This window comes from Oncorhynchus nerka, unplaced genomic scaffold, assembly GCF_034236695.1.
Source record: "Oncorhynchus nerka isolate Pitt River unplaced genomic scaffold, Oner_Uvic_2.0 unplaced_scaffold_1056, whole genome shotgun sequence".
Classification (NCBI taxonomy): Eukaryota; Metazoa; Chordata; class Actinopteri; order Salmoniformes; family Salmonidae; genus Oncorhynchus; species Oncorhynchus nerka.
The window spans coordinates 35,001-55,750 of record NW_027040256.1 but is presented as its reverse complement, the minus strand read 5'-3'; the positions used below and the strand labels follow the sequence as shown (position 1 = coordinate 55,750).

Sequence of the window (20,750 nt, the reverse complement as noted above, 5' to 3'; positions counted from 1 at the left end):
TCTCTACTCTGATGTCTGGACTCTACTCTGATGTCTGGACTCTACTCTGATGACTGGACTCTACTCTGATGTCTGACTGGACTCTACTCTGATGTCTGTACTCTACTCTGATGACTGGACTCTACTCTGATGTCTGACTCTACTCTGATGACTGGTCTGGACTCTACACTGATGTCTGTACTCTACACTGATGTCTGTACTCTACTCTGATGTCTGACTCTACTCTGATGTCTGACTCTACTCTGATGACTGGACTCTACTCTGATGTCTGGACTGTACTCTGATGACTGGACTGGACTCTACTCTGATGACTGGGACTCTACTCTGATGTCTGTTCTCTAATCTACTCTGATGTCTGTACTCTACTCTGATGTCTGGACTGGACTCTCTCTGATGTCTGACTGGACTCTACTCTGATGTCTGGACTCTACTCTGATGACTGTACTGTACTCTACTCTGATGACTGTACTGTACTCTACTCTGATGACTGTACTGTTCTCTACTCTGATGTCTGACTCTGATGTCTGGACTCTACTCTGATGACTGGACTCTACTCTGATGACTGGACTCTACTCTGATGTCTGTACTGGACTCTACTCTGATGTCTGTACTCTACTCTGATGACTGGACTCTACTCTGATGTCTGTACTCTACTCTGATGACTGGTCTGGACTCTACACTGATGACTGGACTCTACTCTGATGTCTGTACTCTACTCTGATGTCTGTACTGAACTCTACTCTGATGACTGGACTCTACTCTGATGACTGGACTGGACTCTACTCTGATGACTGGACTGTACTCTACTCTGATGTCTGTTCTCTAATCTACTCTGATGTCCTACTCTGATGTCTGTACTCTACTCTGATGTCTGTACTGAACTCTACTCTGATGTCTGGACTCTACTCTGATGACTGTACTGTACTCTACTCTGATGTCTGGACTCTACTCTGATGTCTGTATTGGACTCTACTCTGATGACTGGACTCTACTCTGATATCTGGACTCTACTCTACTCTGATGACTGTACTCTACTCTGATGACTGGACTCTACTCTGATGACTGTACTCTACTCTGATGACTGGACTGGACTCTACTCTGATGTCTGGACTCTACTCTGATGTCTGGACTCTACTCTGATGACTGGACTGGACTCTACTCTGATGACTGGACTGTACTCTACTCTGATGTCTGTTCTCTAATCTACTCTGATGTCTGTACTCTACTCTGATGTCTGTACTGAACTCTACTCTGATGTCTGGACTCTACTCTGATGACTGTACTGTACTCTACTCTGATGACTGTACTGTACTCTACTCTGATGACTGTACTGTACTCTACTCTGATGACTGTACTGTACTCTACTCTGATGACTGTACTGTTCTCTACTCTGATGTCTGGACTCTACTCTGATGACTGGACTCTACTCTGATGACTGGACTCTACTCTGATGTCTGTACTGGACTCTACTCTGATGTCTGTACTCTACTCTGATGACTGGACTCTACTCTGATGTCTGTACTCTACTCTGATGACTGGACTCTACTCTGATGTCTGTACTCTACTCTGATGACTGGTCTGGACTCTACACTGATGTCTGTACTCTACTCTGATGACTGACTCTACTCTGATGTCTGTACTCTACTCTGATGACTGGACTGGACTCTACTCTGACTGACTGTCTCTACTCTGATGTCTGTTCTCTAATCTACTCTGATGTCTGTACTCTACTCTGATGACTGTACTCTACTCTGATGTCTGTACTGAACTCTACTCTGATGTCTGGACTCTACTCTGACTGACTGTACTGGACTCTACTCTGACTGTGACTGTACTGTACTCTACTCTGATGACTGTACTGTTCTCTACTCTGATGTCTGGACTCTACTCTGATGTCTGGACTCTACTCTGATGTCTGATGACTGGACTCTACTCTGATGTCTGTACTGGACTCTACTCTGATGTCTGTACTCTACTCTGATGACTGGACTCTACTCTGATGTCTGTACTCTACTCTGATGACTGGTCTGGACTCTACTCTGATGTCTGACTCTATCTACTCTGATGTCTGTACTCTACTCTGATGTCTGTACTGAACTCTACTCTGATGTCTGTACTCTACTCTGATGACTGTACTGTACTCTACTCTGATGACTGTACTCTACTCTGATGACTGTACTGACTCTACTCTGATGACTGACTGTACTCTACTCTGATGTCTGTTCTCTGAACTCTACTCTGATGTCTGTCTGATGACTGGACTCTACTCTGATGACTGGACTCTACTCTGATGTCTGTACTGGACTCTACTCTGATGTCTGTACTCTACTCTGATGACTGGACTCTACTCTGATGTCTGATGACTGGTCTGGACTCTACACTGATGTCTGTACTTCTCTGATGACTGTACTCTACTCTGATGTCTGTACTCTACTCTGATGACTGGACTCTACTCTGATGTCTGGACTCTACTCTGATGACTGGACTGGACTCTACTCTGATGACTGGACTGTACTCTACTCTGATGTCTGTTCTCTAATCTACTCTGATGTCTGTACTCTACTCTGATGTCTGTACTCTACTCTGATGTCTGTACTGAACTCTACTCTGATGTCTGGACTCTACTCTGATGACTGTACTGTACTCTACTCTGATGACTGTACTGTACTCTACTCTGATGTCTGGACTCTACTCTGATGTCTGGACTCTACTCTGATGTCTGTACTGGACTCTACTCTGATGACTGGACTCTACTCTGATGTCTGTACTGGACTCTACTCTGATGACTGGACTCTACTCTGATGTCTGTACTGGACTCTACTCTGATGTCTGTACTCTACTCTGATGACTGGACTCTACTCTGATGTCTGTACTCTACTCTGATGTCTGGACTCTACTCTGATGTCTGGACTCTACTCTGATGTCTGGACTCTACTCTGATGTCTGTATTGGACTCTACTCTGATGACTGGACTCTACTCTGACTGTCTGGACTCTACTCTGATGTCTGGACTGTACTCTACTCTGATGTCTGGACTGTACTCTACTCTGATGTCTGGACTCTACTCTACTCTGATGTCTGGACTCTACTCTACTCTGATGTCTGGACTGAACTCTACTCTGATGTCTGTACTGAACTCTACTCTGATGTCTGTGGAACTCTACTCTGATGTCTGGACTCTACTCTGATGTCTGTATTGGACTCTACTCTGATGACTGGACTCTACTCTGATATCTGGACTCTACTCTACTCTGACTGACTCTGACTGGACTCTACTCTGATGACTGGACTCTACTCTGATGACTGTACTCTACTCTGATGACTGGACTGGACTCTACTCTGATGTCTGGACTCTACTCTGATGTCTGGACTCTACTCTGATGACTGGACTGGACTCTACTCTGATGACTGGACTGTACTCTACTCTGATGTCTGTTCTCTAATCTACTCTGATGTCTGTACTCTACTCTGATGTCTGTACTCTACTCTGATGTCTGTACTGAACTCTACTCTGATGTCTGGACTCTACTCTGATGACTGTACTGTACTCTACTCTGATGACTGTACTGTACTCTACTCTGATGACTGTACTGTACTCTACTCTGATGTCTGACTCTACTCTGATGTCTGGACTCTACTCTGATGTCTGGACTCTACTCTGATGACTGGACTCTACTCTGATGTCTGTACTGGACTCTACTCTGATGTCTGTACTCTACTCTGATGACTGGACTCTACTCTGATGTCTGTACTCTACTCTGATGACTGGTCTGGACACTACACTGATGTCTGTACTCTACTCTGATGACTGTACTCTACTCTGATGACTGGACTCTACTCTGATGTCTGGACTGTACTCTACTCTGATGTCTGTTCTCTAATCTACTCTGATGTCTGTCTGATGACTGGACTCTACTCTGATGACTGGACTGGACTCTACTCTGATGACTGGACTGTACTCTACTCTGATGTCTGTTCTCTAATCTACTCTGATGTCTGTACTCTACTCTGATGTCTGTACTCTACTCTGATGTCTGTACTGAACTCTACTCTGATGTCTGGACTCTACTCTGATGACTGTACTGTACTCTACTCTGATGACTGTACTGTTCTCTACTCTGATGTCTGGACTCTACTCTGATGTCTGGACTCTACTCTGATGTCTGTACTGGACTCTACTCTGATGACTGGACTCTACTCTGATGTCTGTACTGGACTCTACTCTGATGACTGGACTCTACTCTGATGTCTGTACTGGACTCTACTCTGATGTCTGTACTCTACTCTGATGACTGGACTCTACTCTGATGTCTGTACTCTACTCTGATGTCTGGACTCTACTCTGATGTCTGGACTCTACTCTGATGTCTGTATTGGACTCTACTCTGATGTCTGTATTGGACTCTACTCTGATGACTGGACTCTACTCTGATGTCTGGACTGTACTCTACTCTGATGTCTGGACTGTACTCTACTCTGATGTCTGGACTGTACTCTACTCTGATGTCTGGACTGTACTCTACTCTGATGTCTGGACTGTACTCTACTCTGATGTCTGGACTGTACTCTACTCTGATGTCTGGACTCTACTCTACTCTGATGTCTGTACTGAACTCTACTCTGATGTCTGTACGGAACTCTACTCTGATGTCTGGACTCTACTCTGATGTCTGTATTGGACTCTACTCTGATGACTGGACTCTACTCTGATATCTGGACTCTACTCTACTCTGATGACTGTACTCTACTCTGATGACTGGACTCTACTCTGATGACTGTACTCTACTCTGATGACTGGACTGGACTCTACTCTGATGTCTGGACTCTACTCTGATGTCTGGACTCTACTCTGATGTCTGTACTGGACTCTACTCTGATGACTGGACTCTACTCTGATGTCTGTACTGGACTCTACTCTGATGACTGGACTCTACTCTGATGTCTGTACTGGACTCTACTCTGATGTCTGTACTCTACTCTGATGACTGGACTCTACTCTGATGTCTGTACTCTACTCTGATGTCTGGACTCTACTCTGATGTCTGGACTCTACTCTGATGTCTGGACTCTACTCTGATGTCTGTATTGGACTCTACTCTGATGACTGGACTCTACTCTGATGTCTGGACTCTACTCTGATGTCTGGACTGTACTCTACTCTGATGTCTGGACTGTACTCTACTCTGATGTCTGGACTCTACTCTACTCTGATGTCTGTACTGAACTCTACTCTGATGTCTGTACGGAACTCTACTCTGATGTCTGGACTCTACTCTGATGTCTGTATTGGACTCTACTCTGATGACTGGACTCTACTCTGATATCTGGACTCTACTCTACTCTGATGACTGTACTCTACTCTGATGACTGGACTCTACTCTGATGACTGGACTCTACTCTGATGACTGTACTCTACTCTGATGACTGGACTGGACTCTACTCTGATGTCTGGACTCTACTCTGATGTCTGGACTCTACTCTGATGACTGGACTGGACTCTACTCTGATGACTGGACTGTACTCTACTCTGATGTCTGTTCTCTAATCTACTCTGATGTCTGTACTCTACTCTGATGTCTGTACTCTACTCTGATGTCTGTACTGAACTCTACTCTGATGTCTGGACTCTACTCTGATGACTGTACTGTACTCTACTCTGATGACTGTACTGTACTCTACTCTGATGACTGTACTGTTCTCTACTCTGATGTCTGGACTCTACTCTGATGTCTGGACTCTACTCTGATGTCTGGACTCTACTCTGATGACTGGACTCTACTCTGATGTCTGTACTGGACTCTACTCTGATGTCTGTACTCTACTCTGATGACTGGACTCTACTCTGATGTCTGTACTCTACTCTGATGACTGGTCTGGACACTACACTGATGTCTGTACTCTACTCTGATGACTGTACTCTACTCTGATGACTGGACTCTACTCTGATGTCTGGACTGTACTCTACTCTGATGTCTGTTCTCTAATCTACTCTGATGTCTGTACTCTACTCTGATGACTGGACTCTACTCTGATGACTGGACTGGACTCTACTCTGATGACTGGACTGTACTCTACTCTGATGTCTGTTCTCTAATCTACTCTGATGTCTGTACTCTACTCTACTCTGATGTCTGTACTCTACTCTGATGTCTGTACTGAACTCTACTCTGATGTCTGGACTCTACTCTGATGACTGTACTGTTCTCTACTCTGATGTCTGGACTCTACTCTGATGTCTGGACTCTACTCTGATGTCTGTACTGGACTCTACTCTGATGACTGGACTCTACTCTGATGTCTGTACTGGACTCTACTCTGATGACTGGACTCTACTCTGATGTCTGTACTGGACTCTACTCTGATGTCTGTACTCTACTCTGATGACTGGACTCTACTCTGATGTCTGTACTCTACTCTGATGTCTGGACTCTACTCTGATGTCTGGACTCTACTCTGATGTCTGTATTGGACTCTACTCTGATGTCTGTATTGGACTCTACTCTGATGTCTGTATTGGACTCTACTCTGATGACTGGACTCTACTCTGATGTCTGGACTGTACTCTACTCTGATGTCTGGACTGTACTCTACTCTGATGTCTGGACTGTACTCTACTCTGATGTCTGGACTGTACTCTACTCTGATGTCTGGACTCTACTCTGATGTCTGTACTGAACTCTACTCTGATGTCTGGACTCTACTCTGATGTCTGGACTCTACTCTGATGTCTGTATTGGACTCTACTCTGATGACTGGACTCTACTCTGATATCTGGACTCTACTCTACTCTGATGACTGTACTCTACTCTGATGACTGGACTCTACTCTGATGACTGTACTCTACTCTGATGACTGGACTGGACTCTACTCTGATGTCTGGACTCTACTCTGATGTCTGGACTCTACTCTGATGACTGGACTGGACTCTACTCTGATGACTGGACTGTACTCTACTCTGATGTCTGTTCTCTAATCTACTCTGATGTCTGTACTCTACTCTGATGTCTGTACTCTACTCTGATGTCTGTACTGAACTCTACTCTGATGTCTGGACTCTACTCTGATGACTGTACTGTACTCTACTCTGATGACTGTACTGTACTCTACTCTGATGACTGTACTGTTCTCTACTCTGATGTCTGGACTCTACTCTGATGTCTGGACTCTACTCTGATGTCTGTACTGGACTCTACTCTGATGACTGGACTCTACTCTGATGTCTGTACTGGACTCTACTCTGATGTCTGTACTCTACTCTGATGACTGGACTCTACTCTGATGTCTGGACTCTACTCTGATGTCTGGACTCTACTCTGATGTCTGTATTGGACTCTACTCTGATGACTGGACTCTACTCTGATGTCTGGACTCTACTCTGATGTCTGGACTGTACTCTACTCTGATGTCTGGACTGTACTCTACTCTGATGTCTGGACTGTACTCTACTCTGATGTCTGGACTGTACTCTACTCTGATGTCTGGACTCTACTCTACTCTGATGTCTGTACTGAACTCTACTCTGATGTCTGTACGGAACTCTACTCTGATGTCTGGACTCTACTCTGATGTCTGTACTCTACTCTGATGTCTGGACTGTACTCTACTCTGATGTCTGTACTCTACTCTGATGTCTGTACTGAACTCTACTCTGATGTCTGTACTGAACTCTACTCTGATGTCTGGACTCTACTCTGATGTCTGTACTGAACTCTACTCTGATGACTGGACTCTACTCTGATGACTGGACTGGACTCTACTCTGATGACTGGACTGTACTCTACTCTGATGTCTGTTCTCTAATCTACTCTGATGTCTGTACTCTACTCTGATGTCTGTACTGAACTCTACTCTGATGTCTGTACTGGACTCTACTCTGATGACTGGACTCTACTCTGATGTCTGTACTGGACTCTACTCTGATGTCTGGACTCTACTCTGATGTCTGTACTCTACTCTGATGTCTGGACTCTACTCTGATGTCTGGACTCTACTCTGATGACTGTACTCTACTCTGATGACTGGTCTGGACTCTACTCTGATGTCTGTACTCTACTCTGATGTCTGTACTCTACTCTGATGTCTGTACTGTACTCTACTCTGATGTCTGGACTGTACTCTACTCTGATGTCTGTACTCTACTGTACTCTGATGACTGTAATCTACTCTGATGTCTGTACTCTACTCTGATGTCTGTACTCTACTCTGATGTCTGTACTCTACTCTGATGTATGTACTCTACTCTGATGTATGTACTCTACTCTGATGTCTGTACTGTACTCTACTCTGATGTCTGTACTGTACTCTGATGACTGGACTCTACTCTGATGTCTGTACTGTACTCTGATGTCTGTACTGAACTCTACTCTGATGTCTGTACTGAACTCTACTCTGATGTCTGGACTGTACTCTGATGTCTGTACTGTACTCTACTCTGATGACTGGACTGAACTCTACTCTGATGTCTGGACTGTGCTCTACTCTGATGACTGGACTGTACTCTACTCTGATGTCTGGACTGTACTCTACTCTGATGTCTGGACTCTACTCTGATGTCTGTACTGAACTCTACTCTGATGTCTGTACTCTACTCTACTCTGATGTCTGTACTCTACTCTGATGTCTGTACTGAACTCTACTCTGATGTCTGTACTGAACTCTACTCTGATGTCTGGACTGTACTCTACTCTGATGTCTATACTGAACTCTACTCTGATGTCTGTACTGGACTCTACTCTTGCCCGAGATGGCATAGCAGTTCAGACGTCTTTTGTCCTCGTCTTGTCGTGTCGTGTATATATATATATTTACAACAATTTTATTTTTATTTTCCATCAACTCATCTTCAATACACTCTCCTGCAACCTGCCTCACCAATTGATATGTATAAATACGTATTATTTACCTCAAATCTGCAATCCTCCAAGAAGCTAGCCAGAAGCTAGCCAGGAGCTAGCCAGAAGCTAGCCAGGAGCTAGCCAGAAGCTAATCAGAAGCTAGTTAGCTTCTTTACTGGCAACTAGTTAGTATTCAGCTAACCACGGTTTGTGGTCATCAGCTATCCTTTAACTCGAAAATCTATCGCCAGTTTTGTACGGCGCAGCGCGGCTCGGAACGGAACATACCGGACCGATTTTTCTCTCCATGTCCCTGGATTTCAACTGCTCTCTGGACATTCACTCCCGGATCTCACAGCTAGCTGGCTGCTATCCGTGTGTCTATCTGCTTTCGTCGATTCCGGAGCAAACCTCAATTACTCCGGAGCTAGCCAGCTCCGTCAATCACTCCTGAGCTCCGTCAATCACTCCTGGGCTGCAGTCACCTATCCGGACCCGTTTTACTGCCTACGCGGAGCCCCACCGGGCCTTCACAACTGGACTGCCGACGTTATCTACCCGAAGGAGATCCGGCTGGCTCCTCCGTCGCGACGTTACCTGAACGCCCATCTGCGGCCTGCTAACCGTTAGCTGTCTTACCGGATGCTCTCAGAATAGACAATCGGACAATTTATTTATTTTTATTATTAACATGTTTCTTCTTGGGCCTCTATAACTATATCTATTGTTTTTATTTTTGTTGTTTGATTTGGTTTAATCCCCTCTACCACACGGAACCCCACTAATCTACTGACGGAACGCAAGAGGTGGCTAACAACAGACCTCCATCCTATGCTAGCTTGCTACCGATGTCCTGGCTAGCTGTCTAAATCGCCGTGACCCCCAAACCAACCTCTCCACTCCCTGGACCCTTTTGATCACTCGACTAAGGATGCCTCTCCTTAATGTCAATATGTCTTGTCCATTGCTGTTCTGGTTAGTGTTTATTGGCTTATTTCACTGTAGAGCCTCTAGTCCTGCTCACTATACCTTATCCAACTTATTAGTGCCACCACCCACACATACAATGACATCTCCTGGTTTCAATGATGTTTCTAGAGACAATATCTCTCTCTTCATCACTCAATACCTAGGTTTACCTCCACTGTATTCACATCCTACCATACCTTTGTCTGTACATTTATACCTTGATGCTATTTTATCGCCCCCAGAAACCTCCTTTTACTCTCTGTTCCAGACGTTCTAGACGACCAATTCTTATTGCTTTTAGCCGTACCCTTATTCTTCTCCTCCTATGTTCCTCTGGCGATGTAGGTGAATCCAGGCCCTGCAGTGCCTAGCTCCACTCCTATTCCCCAGGCGCTCTCTTTTGATGACTTCTGTAACCGTAATAGCCTTGGTTTCATGCATGTTAACATTAGAAGCCTCCTTCCTAAGTTTGTTCTTTTCACTGCTTTAGCACACTCTGCCAACCTGGATGTTCTAGCTGTGTCTGAATCCTGGCTCAGGAAGACCACCAAAAATTCAGAAATTTTAATTCCAAACTACAACATTTTCAGACAAGGTAGAACTGCCAAAGGGGGCGGTGTTGCAATCTACTGCAAAGATAGCCTGCAGAGTTCTGTCCTACTATCCAGGTCTGTACCCAAACAATTTGAACTTCTACTTTTAAAAATCCACCTCTCTAAAAACAAGTCTCTCACCGTTGCCGCCTGCTATAGACCACCCTCTGCCCCCAGCTGTGCTCTGGACACCATATGTGAACTGATTGCCCCCCATCTATCTTCAGAGCTCGTGCTGCTAGGCGACCTAAACTGGAACATGCTTAACACCCCAGCCATCCTACAATCTAAACTTTATGCCCTCAATCTCACACAAATTATCAATGAACCTACCAGGTACCCCCCCAAAGCCTTAAACACGGGCACCCTCATAGATATCATCCTAACCAACTTCCCCTCTAAATACACCTCTGCTGTCTTCAACCAAGATCTCAGCGATCACTGCCTCATTGCCTGCATCCGTAATGGGTCAGCGGTCAAACGACCTCCACTCATCACTGTAAAACGCTCCCTGAAACACTTCAGCGAGCAGGCCTTTCTAATCGACCTGGCCGGGGTGTCCTGGAAGGATATTGATCTCATCCCGTCAGTAGAGGATGCCTGGATATTAAAAAAAAATGCCTTCCTAACAATCTTAAATAAACATGCCCCATTCAAGAAAATTAGAACCAGGAACAGATATAGCCCTTGGTTCTCCCCAGACCTGACTGCCCTTAACCAACACAAAAACATCCTATGGCGTTCTGCATTAGCATCGAACAGCCCCCGTGATATGCAGCTGTTCAGGGAAGCTAGAAACCGTTATACACAGGCAGTTAGAAAAGCCAAGGCTAGCTTTTTCAAGCAGAAATTTGCTTCCTGCAACACTAACTCTAAAAAGTTCTGGGACACTGTAAAGTCCATGGAGAATAAGAACACCTTCTCCCAGCTGCCCACTGCACTGAAGATAGGAAACACTGTCACCACTCATAAATCCACCATAATTGAGAATTTCAATAAGCATTTTTCTACGGCTGGCCATGCTTTCCACCTGGCAACTCCTACCCCGGTCAACAGCACTGCACCCCCAACAGCAACTCGCCCAAGCCTTCCCCATTTCTCCTTCTCCCAAATCCATTCAGCTGAAGTTCTGAAAAATCTGGACCCCTACAAATCAGCCGGGCTAGACAATCTGGACCCTTTCTTTCTAAAATTATCTGCCGAAATTGTTGCCACCCCTATTACTAGCCTGTTCAACCTCTCTTTCGTGTCATCTGACATTCCCAAAGATTGGAAAGCAGCTGCGGTCATCCCCCTCTTCAAAGGGGGGGACACTCTTGACCCAAACTGCTATACAGACCTATATCTATCCTACCATGCCTTTCTAAGGTCTTCGAAAGCCAAGTCAACAAACAGATTACCGACCATTTCGAATCTCACCATACCTTCTCTGCTATGCAATCTGGTTCCAGAGCTGGTCATGGGTGCACCTCAGCCACGCTCAAGGTCCTAAACGATATCTTAACCGCCATCGATAAGAAATATTACTGTGCAGCCGTATTCATTGATCTGGCCAAGGCTTTCGACTCTGTCAACCACCACATCCTCATCGGCAGACTCGACAGCCTTGGTTTCTCAAATGATTGCCTCGCCTGGTTCACCAACTACTTCTCTGATAGAGTTCAGTGTGTCAAATCGGAGGGTCTGCTGTCCGGACCTCTGGCAGTCTCTATGGGGGTGCCACAGGGTTCAATTCTTGGACCGACTCTCTTCTCTGTATACATCAATGAGGTCGCTCTTGCTGCTGGTGAGTCTCTGATCCACCTCTACGCAGACGACACCATTCTGTATACTTCCGGCCCTTCTTTGGACACTGTGTTAACAACCCTCCAGGCAAGCTTCAATGCCATACAACTCTCCTTCCGTGGCCTCCAATTGCTCTTAAATACAAGTAAAACTAAATGCATGCTCTTCAACCGATCGCTACCTGCACCTACCCGCCTGTCCAACATCACTACTCTGGACGGCTCTGACTTAGAATACGTGGACAACTACAAATACTTAGGTGTCTGGTTAGACTGTAAACTCTCCTTCCAGACCCATATCAAACATCTCCAATCCAAAGTTAAATCTAGAATTGGCTTCCTATTTCGCAACAAAGCATCCTTCACTCATGCTGCCAAACATACCCTTGTAAAATTGACCATCCTACCAATCCTCGACTTTGGCGATGTCATTTACAAAATAGCCTCCAATACCCTTCTCAACAAATTGGATGCAGTCTATCACAGTGCAATCCGTTTTGTCACCAAAGCCCCATATACTACCCACCATTGCAACCTGTACGCTCTCGTTGGCTGGCCCTCGCTTCATACTCGTCGCCAAACCCACTGGCTCCATGTCATCTACAAGACCCTGCTAGGTAAAGTCCCCCTTATCTCAGCTCGCTGGTCACCATAGCATCTCCCACCTGTAGCACACGCTCCAGCAGGTATATCTCTCTAGTCACCCCCAAAACCAATTCTTTCTTTGGCCGCCTCTCCTTCCAGTTCTCTGCTGCCAATGACTGGAACGAACTACAAAAATCTCTTAAATTGGAAACACTTATCTCCCTCACTAGCTTTAAGCACCAACTGTCAGAGCATCTTACAGATTACTGCACCTGTACATAGCCCACCTATAATTTAGCCCAAACAACTACCTCTTTCCCAACTGTATTTAATTTATTTATTTATTTTGCTCCTTTGCACCCCATTATTTTTATTTCTACTTTGCACATTCTTCCATTGCAAAACTACCATTCCGGTGTTTTACTTGCTATATTGTATTTACTTTGCCACCATGGCCTTTTTTGCCTTTACCTCCCTTCTCACCTAATTTGCTCACATTGTATATAGACTTGTTTTTTTTACTGTATTATTGACTGTATGTTTGTTTTACTCCATGTGTAACTCTGTGTCGTTGTATGTGTCGAACTGCTTTGCTTTATCTTGGCCAGGTCGCAATTGTAAATGAGAACTTGTTCTCAACTTGCTTACCTGGTTAAATAAAGGTGAAATAAATAAAATAAATAAAATACTCTGATGTCTGTACTGGACTCTACTCTGATGTCTGTACTGAACTCTACTCTGATATCTGGACTGTACTCTACTCTGATGTCTATACTGAACTCTACTCTGATGTCTATACTGAACTCTACTCTGATGTCTGTACTGAACTCTACTCTGATATCTGGACTGTACTCTACTCTGATGTCTATACTGAACTCTACTCTGATGTCTGTACTGAACTCTACTCTGATGTCTGTACTGGACTCTACTCTGATGTCTGGACTGAACTCTACTCTGATATCTGGACTGTACTCTACTCTGATGTCTATACTGAACTCTACTCTGATGTCTGTACTGAACTCTACTCTGATGTCTGGACTGGACTCTACTCTGATGTCTGGACTGGACTCTACTCTGATGTCTGTACTGTACTCTACTCTGATGTCTGTACTGAACTCTACTCTGATGTCTGTACTGTACTCTACTCTGATGTCTGGACTGAACTCTACTCTGATGTCTGTTGTGTCTAAGCTGCTGCATGATGAGTGGGCCAGATATGGAGCCTTCTACAAATACCAACCTGTGGACCTCATCAGGTATCAACATTACTACATGATTACTACATGACATTATCATTGGGTGTCGGCATTACTACATTAATACCACATTACCAACAATACTATGTTATAACAACATGACATTATCAGATGCCCACATTACCACAACTATATTACATTATCATCCGGTACCAACATTACCACATTGTTATTTCATTACATTATCACCAGGTGTCCACATTATCGTTACATCATCAGGTAACTACATTATCATTGCATTATCAGGTACCTACATTACTATATTACTGTGTTACAATATCATCAGGTACCAGCATCACTACAGTGTTACCATATTACTGTTATTACTACATTACATATCAGACACCAACATTACTATGCTATCACTACATGACATTATCATCAGGTATCAACATTACATTATTACTGCATTACATTATCAGATAACAGCATTACTATGATATTACTACATTATCATTACATTATCAGATATCAACATTGCATTATTACTACATTACATTATCAGATATCAACATTACGATGCTAATACTACATTACATTATCAGATATCAACATTACGATGCTAATACTACATTACATTATCAGATATCAACATTACGATGCTAATACTACATTACATTATCATCAGGTATCAACATTGCATTATTACTGCATTACATTATAAGATACCAACATTACTATGCTATTACTACATTATCAGGTATAATCATTGCATTATTACTGCATTACATTATAAGATACCAACATTACTATGCTATTACTACATTATCAGGTATAATCATTGCATTATTACTGCATTACATTATCAGGTACCAATACTACTATTATTACTACATAGATCATTAGATACCATTATTACTACATTACATTGTCATACTTTTTTACAGAGCAATTTACAGGAACAATTAGGGTTAAGTGCCTTGCTCATGGGCACATTGACCGATTTAAAAAAAATAAAAATTAAAAATAATTCTCGCCTGGTCGCCTCAGGGCTTCAAACCAACGACCTTTCGGTTACTTGCCCAACGCTCTTAATCGCTAGGCTACCTGCTGCCCCCTCATTAGTTACCAACACTAGTAGATTATTACTACATTATCATCGCTCGTTATTACCAGTGAACCCAAACCCTAACAGCCTCATCAGGTATCAGCACCAGTCTCTATTAGTACATTACAATGCTGCATTATATTAAGGATCACACATTTGACTACTGATGACCTCTGACTTACAGGAAGTACTTTGGGGAGAAGATCGGTCTGTACTTCGCCTGGCTGGGCGTCTACACTCAGCTGCTCATACCAGCCTCTGTAGTTGGGATTATCGTCTTCTGCTACGGCTGTTACACTGTGGATATGGACGTACCCAGGTACACACACACACACAGACCAGCTACATGTCAGGTACACACACACACACAGACCAGCTACATGTCAGGTACACACACACACACACACCAGCTACATGTCAGGTACACACACACACACCAGCTACATGTCAGGTACACACACACAGACCAGCTACATGTCAGGTACACACACACACGCCAGCTACATGTCAGGTACACACACACACGCCTAGCTACATGTCAGGTACACACACACACAGACCAGGTACACACACACACAGACCAGCTACACACACACAGACCAGCTACATGTCAGGCACACCCTCTAGTCTTGTCTGTGTGTAGGAGGAACATTGGCAGACTGGAAACAACAGCTGAACAGGAAGGCCCTGGGACCTCATTTAGAAACGTTGTGTATGCACAAAGTATGCCCCAAAACATGCCAGTTTTCAGACAAAAGTTGGCATTTTATAAAAACTGAGAATGTTTTTTATCCTCCCTCAAACGTTAGACCATGCGGATGTTTCTGGTGTTTGAAGTACTGCCAGAAGACAACAGTAGCCTAGTAACCGTATACAGGAATATATAACTAATTCAGAACATCAGCTGAATATAACAGGATGCCATTAGTGAGAAGAATCTATTTTATCTTTGCGTTCTAAAATAGAGGCATATTTCCTTCTGTTGAGTTAATTTACATGATCACTGTAGATTATAGTCGTTTAAAGAGAGGCCCGTTAGTGGCCGCTATAGTCATTTAAAGAGAGGCCCGTTAGCGGCCGCTATAGTCATTTAAAGAGAGGCCCGTTAGCGGCCGCTATAGTCATTTAAAGAGAGGCCCGTTAGCGGCCGCTATAGTCATTTAAAGAGAGGCCCGTTAGCGGCCGCTATAGTCATTTAAAGAGAGGCCGTTGATGGTTCTATAGTCATTTAAAGAGAGGCCGTTGATGGTTCTATAGTCATTTAAAGAGAGGCCCGTTGATGGTTCTATAGTCATTTAAAGAGAGGCCCGTTAGTGGCCGCTATAGTCATTTAAAGAGAGGCCGTTGATGGTTCTATAGTCATTTAAAGAGAGGCCGTTGATGGTTCTATAGTCATTTAAAGAGAGGCCGTTGATGGTTCTATAGTCATTTAAAGAGAGGCCTGTTGATGGTTCTATAGTCATTTAAAGAGAGGCCCGTTAGCGACCCCTATGGTCATTTAAAGAGAGGCCTGTTGATGGTTCTATAGTCATTTAAAGAGAGGCCCGTTAGCGGCCCCTATAGTCATTTAAAGAGAGGCCCGTTAGTGGCCCTATAGTCATTTAAAGAGAGGCCCGTTAGTGGCCGCTATAGTCATTTAAAGAGAGGCCCGTTAGTGGTTCTATAGTCATTTAAAGAGAGGCCCGTTGATGGTTCTATAGTCATTTAAAGAGAGGCCCGTTAGCAGTTCTATAGTCATTTAAAGAGAGGCCCGTTAGCAGTTCTATAGTCATTTAAAGAGAGGCCCGTTAGTGGTTCTATAGTCATTTAAAGAGAGGCCCGTTAGTGGTTCTATAGTCATTTAAAGAGAGGCCCGTTGATGGTTCTATAATCATTTAAAGAGAGGCCCGTTGATGGTTCTATAATCATTTAAAGAGAGGCCCGTTGATGGTTCTATAATCATTTAAAGAGAGGCCCGTTGATGGTTCTATAGTCATTTAAAGAGAGGCCCGTTGATGGTTCTATAATCATTTAAAGAGAGGCCCGTTGATGGTTCTATAATCATTTAAAGAGAGGCCCGTTGATGGTTCTATAATCATTTAAAGAGAGGCCCGTTGATGGTTCTATAGTCATTTAAAGAGAGCCCGTTGATGGTTCTATAGTCATTTAAAGAGAGGCCGTTGATGGTTCTATAAAGAGAGGCCTGTTAGCGGCCGCTATAGTCATTTAAAGAGAGGCCCGTTAGCGGCCCCTATAGTCATTTAAAGAGAGGCCCGTTAGCGGTTCTATAGTCATTTAAAGAGAGGCCCGTTAGCGGTTCTATAGTCATTTAAAGAGAGGCCCGTTAGCGGTTCTATAGTCATTTAAAGAGAGGCCCGTTAGCGGTTCTATAGTCATTTAAAGAGAGGCCTGTTAGCGGTTCTATAGTCATTTAAAGAGAGGCCTGTTAGCGGTTCTATAGTCATTTAAAGAGAGGCCCGTTAGTGGTTCTATAGTCATTTAAAGAGAGGCCCGTTAGCGGTTCTATAGTCATTTAAACACAACGTGCCATTGGAACACAGGAGTGATGGTTGCTGATAATGGGCCTCTGTACGCCTATGTAGATATTCCATTAAAAATCTGCCGTTTCCAGCTACAATAGTCATTTACTACATTAACAATGTCCACACTGTGTTTCTGAACAATTTGATGTTATTTTAATGGGCAAAAAATGTGCTTTTCTTTCAAAAACAAGGACATTTCTAAATGACCCCAAACATTTGAACGGTAGTATAGAGATCAGAACCATTGTAGAAACGTAATACATAGATATCATTATCAAGTTCTGTAATACATAGATGTCATTATCAGTAATACATAGATATCATTATCAAGTTCAGTAATACATAGATATCATTATCAGTAATACATAGATGTCATTATCAAGTTCTGTAATACATAGATATCATTATCAGTAATACATAGATATCATTATCAAGTTCTGTAATACATAGATATCATTATCAGTAATACATAGATGTCATTATCAGTAATACATAGATATCATTATCAAGTTCTGTAATACATAGATGTCATTATCAAGTTCTGTAATACATAGATATCATTATCAAGTTCTGTAATACATAGATGTCATTATCAGTAATACATAGATATCATTATCAAGTTCAGTAATACATAGATATCATTATCAGTAATACATAGATGTCATTATCAAGTTCTGTAATACATAGATATCATTATCAGTAATACATAGATATCATTATCAAGTTCTGTAATACATAGATATCATTATCAGTAATACATAGATGTCATTATCAGTAATACATAGATATCATTATCAAGTTCTGTAATACATAGATGTCATTATCAAGTTCTGTAATACATAGATATCATTATCAAGTTCTGTAATACATAGATGTCATTATCAGTAATACATAGATATCATTATCAAGTTCTGTAATACATAGATGTCATTATCAAGTTCTGTAATACATAGATATCATTATCAAGTTCTGTAATTCATAGATGTCATTATCAAGTTCTGTAATACATAGATGTCATTATCAAGTTCTGTAATACATAGATATCATTATCGGTAATACATAGATGTCATTATCAAGTTCTGTAATACATAGATGTCATTATCAAGTTCTGTAATACATAGATATCATTATCAGTAATACATAGATGTCATTATCAAGTTCTGTAATACATAGATGTCATTATCAAGTTCTGTAATACATAGATATCATTATCAAGTTCTGTAATACATAGATATCATTATCAGTAATACATAGATGTCATTATCAAGTTCTGTAATACATAGATGTCATCAAGTTCTGTAATACATAGATGTCATTATCAAGTTCTGTAATACATAGATATCATTATCAGTAATACATAGATATCATTATCAGTAATACATAGATATCATTATCAAGTTCTGTAATACATAGATATCATTATCAGTAATACATAGATATCATTATCAAGTTCTGTAATACATAGATATCATTATCAGTAATACATAGATGTCATTATCTGTAATACATAGATGTCATTATCAGTAATACATAGATATCATTATCAAGTTCTGTAATACATAGATATCATTATCAGTAATACATAGATATCATTATCAGTAATACATAGATGTCATTATCAGTAATACATAGATATCATTATCAAGTTCTGTAATACATAGATATCATTATCAGTAATACATAGATGTCATTATCAAGTTCTGTAATACATAGATGTCATTATCAAGTTCTGTAATACATAGATGTCATTATCAAGTTCTGTAATACATAGATGTCATTATCAGTAATACATAGATGTCATTATCAAGTTCTGTAATACATAGATGTCATTATCAAGTTCTGTAATACATAGATGTCATTATCAGTAATACATAGATATCATTATCAAGTTCTGTAATACATAGATATCATTATCAAGTTCTGTAATACATAGATGTCATTATCAGTAATACATATATGTCATTATCAAGTTCTGTAATAAATAGATGTCATTATCAGTAATACATAGATGTCATTATCAGTAATACATAGATGTCATTATCAGTAATACATAGATGTCATTATCAGTAATACATAGATGTCATTATCAGTAATACATAGATGTCATTATCAGTAATACATAGATGTCATTATCAGTAATACATAGATGTCATTATCAGTAATACATAGATGTCATTATCAGTAATACATAGATGTCATTATCAGTAATACATAGATGTCATTATCAGTAATACATAGATGTCATTATCAGTAATACATAGATGTCATTATCAGTAATACATAGATGTCATTATCAGTAATACTAGATAATTCCTTTAGATGCATAGTCATTATCAGTAATACATAGATGTCATTACCCTAAGTAATTCCTTTAGATGCATTATCAGTAACCCTAACCCTATTTCCTTTAGATGTCATTATAACCCTAACCCTAATTCCTTTAGATGCCGTCTTGGCCTAACCCTAACCCTAATTCCTTTAGATGCCGTCTTGGCCTAACCCTAATTCCTTTAGATGCCGTCTTGGCCTAACCCTAACCCTATTTCCTTTAGATGCCGTCTTGGCCTAACCCTAACCCTATTTCCTTTAGATGCCGTCTTGGCCTAACCCTAACCCTAATTCCTTTAGATGCCGTCTTGGCCTAACCCTAACCCTAATTCCTTTAGATGCCGTCTTGGCCTAACCCTAACCCTATTTCCTTTAGATGCCGTCTTGGCCTAACCCTAACCCTAATTCCTTTAGATGCCGTCTTGGCCTAACCCTAACCCCAATTCCTTTAGATGCCGTCTTGGCCTAAACCTAACCCCAATTCCTTTAGATGCCGTCTTGGCCTAACCCTAACCCTATTTCCTTTAGATGCCGTCTTGGCCTAACCCTAACCCTAATTCCTTTAGATGCCGTCTTGGCCTAACCCTAACCCTATTTCCTTTAGATGCCGTCTTGGCCTAACCCTAACCCTAATTCCTTTAGATGCCGTCTTGGCCTAACCCTAACCCTATTTCCTTTAGATGCCGTCTTGGCCTAACCCTAACCCTATTTCCTTTAGATGCCGTCTTGGCCTAACCCTAACCCTATTTCCTTTAGATGCCGTCTTGGCCTAACCCTAACCCTATTTCCTTTAGATGCCGTCTTGGCCTAACCCTAACCCTAACCCTATTT

General features: G+C 42.1%; 1 pseudogene; it reads left to right on the top strand.

Moving 5' to 3' along the window:
• LOC135570182 (anoctamin-2-like) overlaps positions 1–20,750 on the top strand; it is a 102,407-nt pseudogene that overhangs the window by 56,083 nt on the left and 25,574 nt on the right.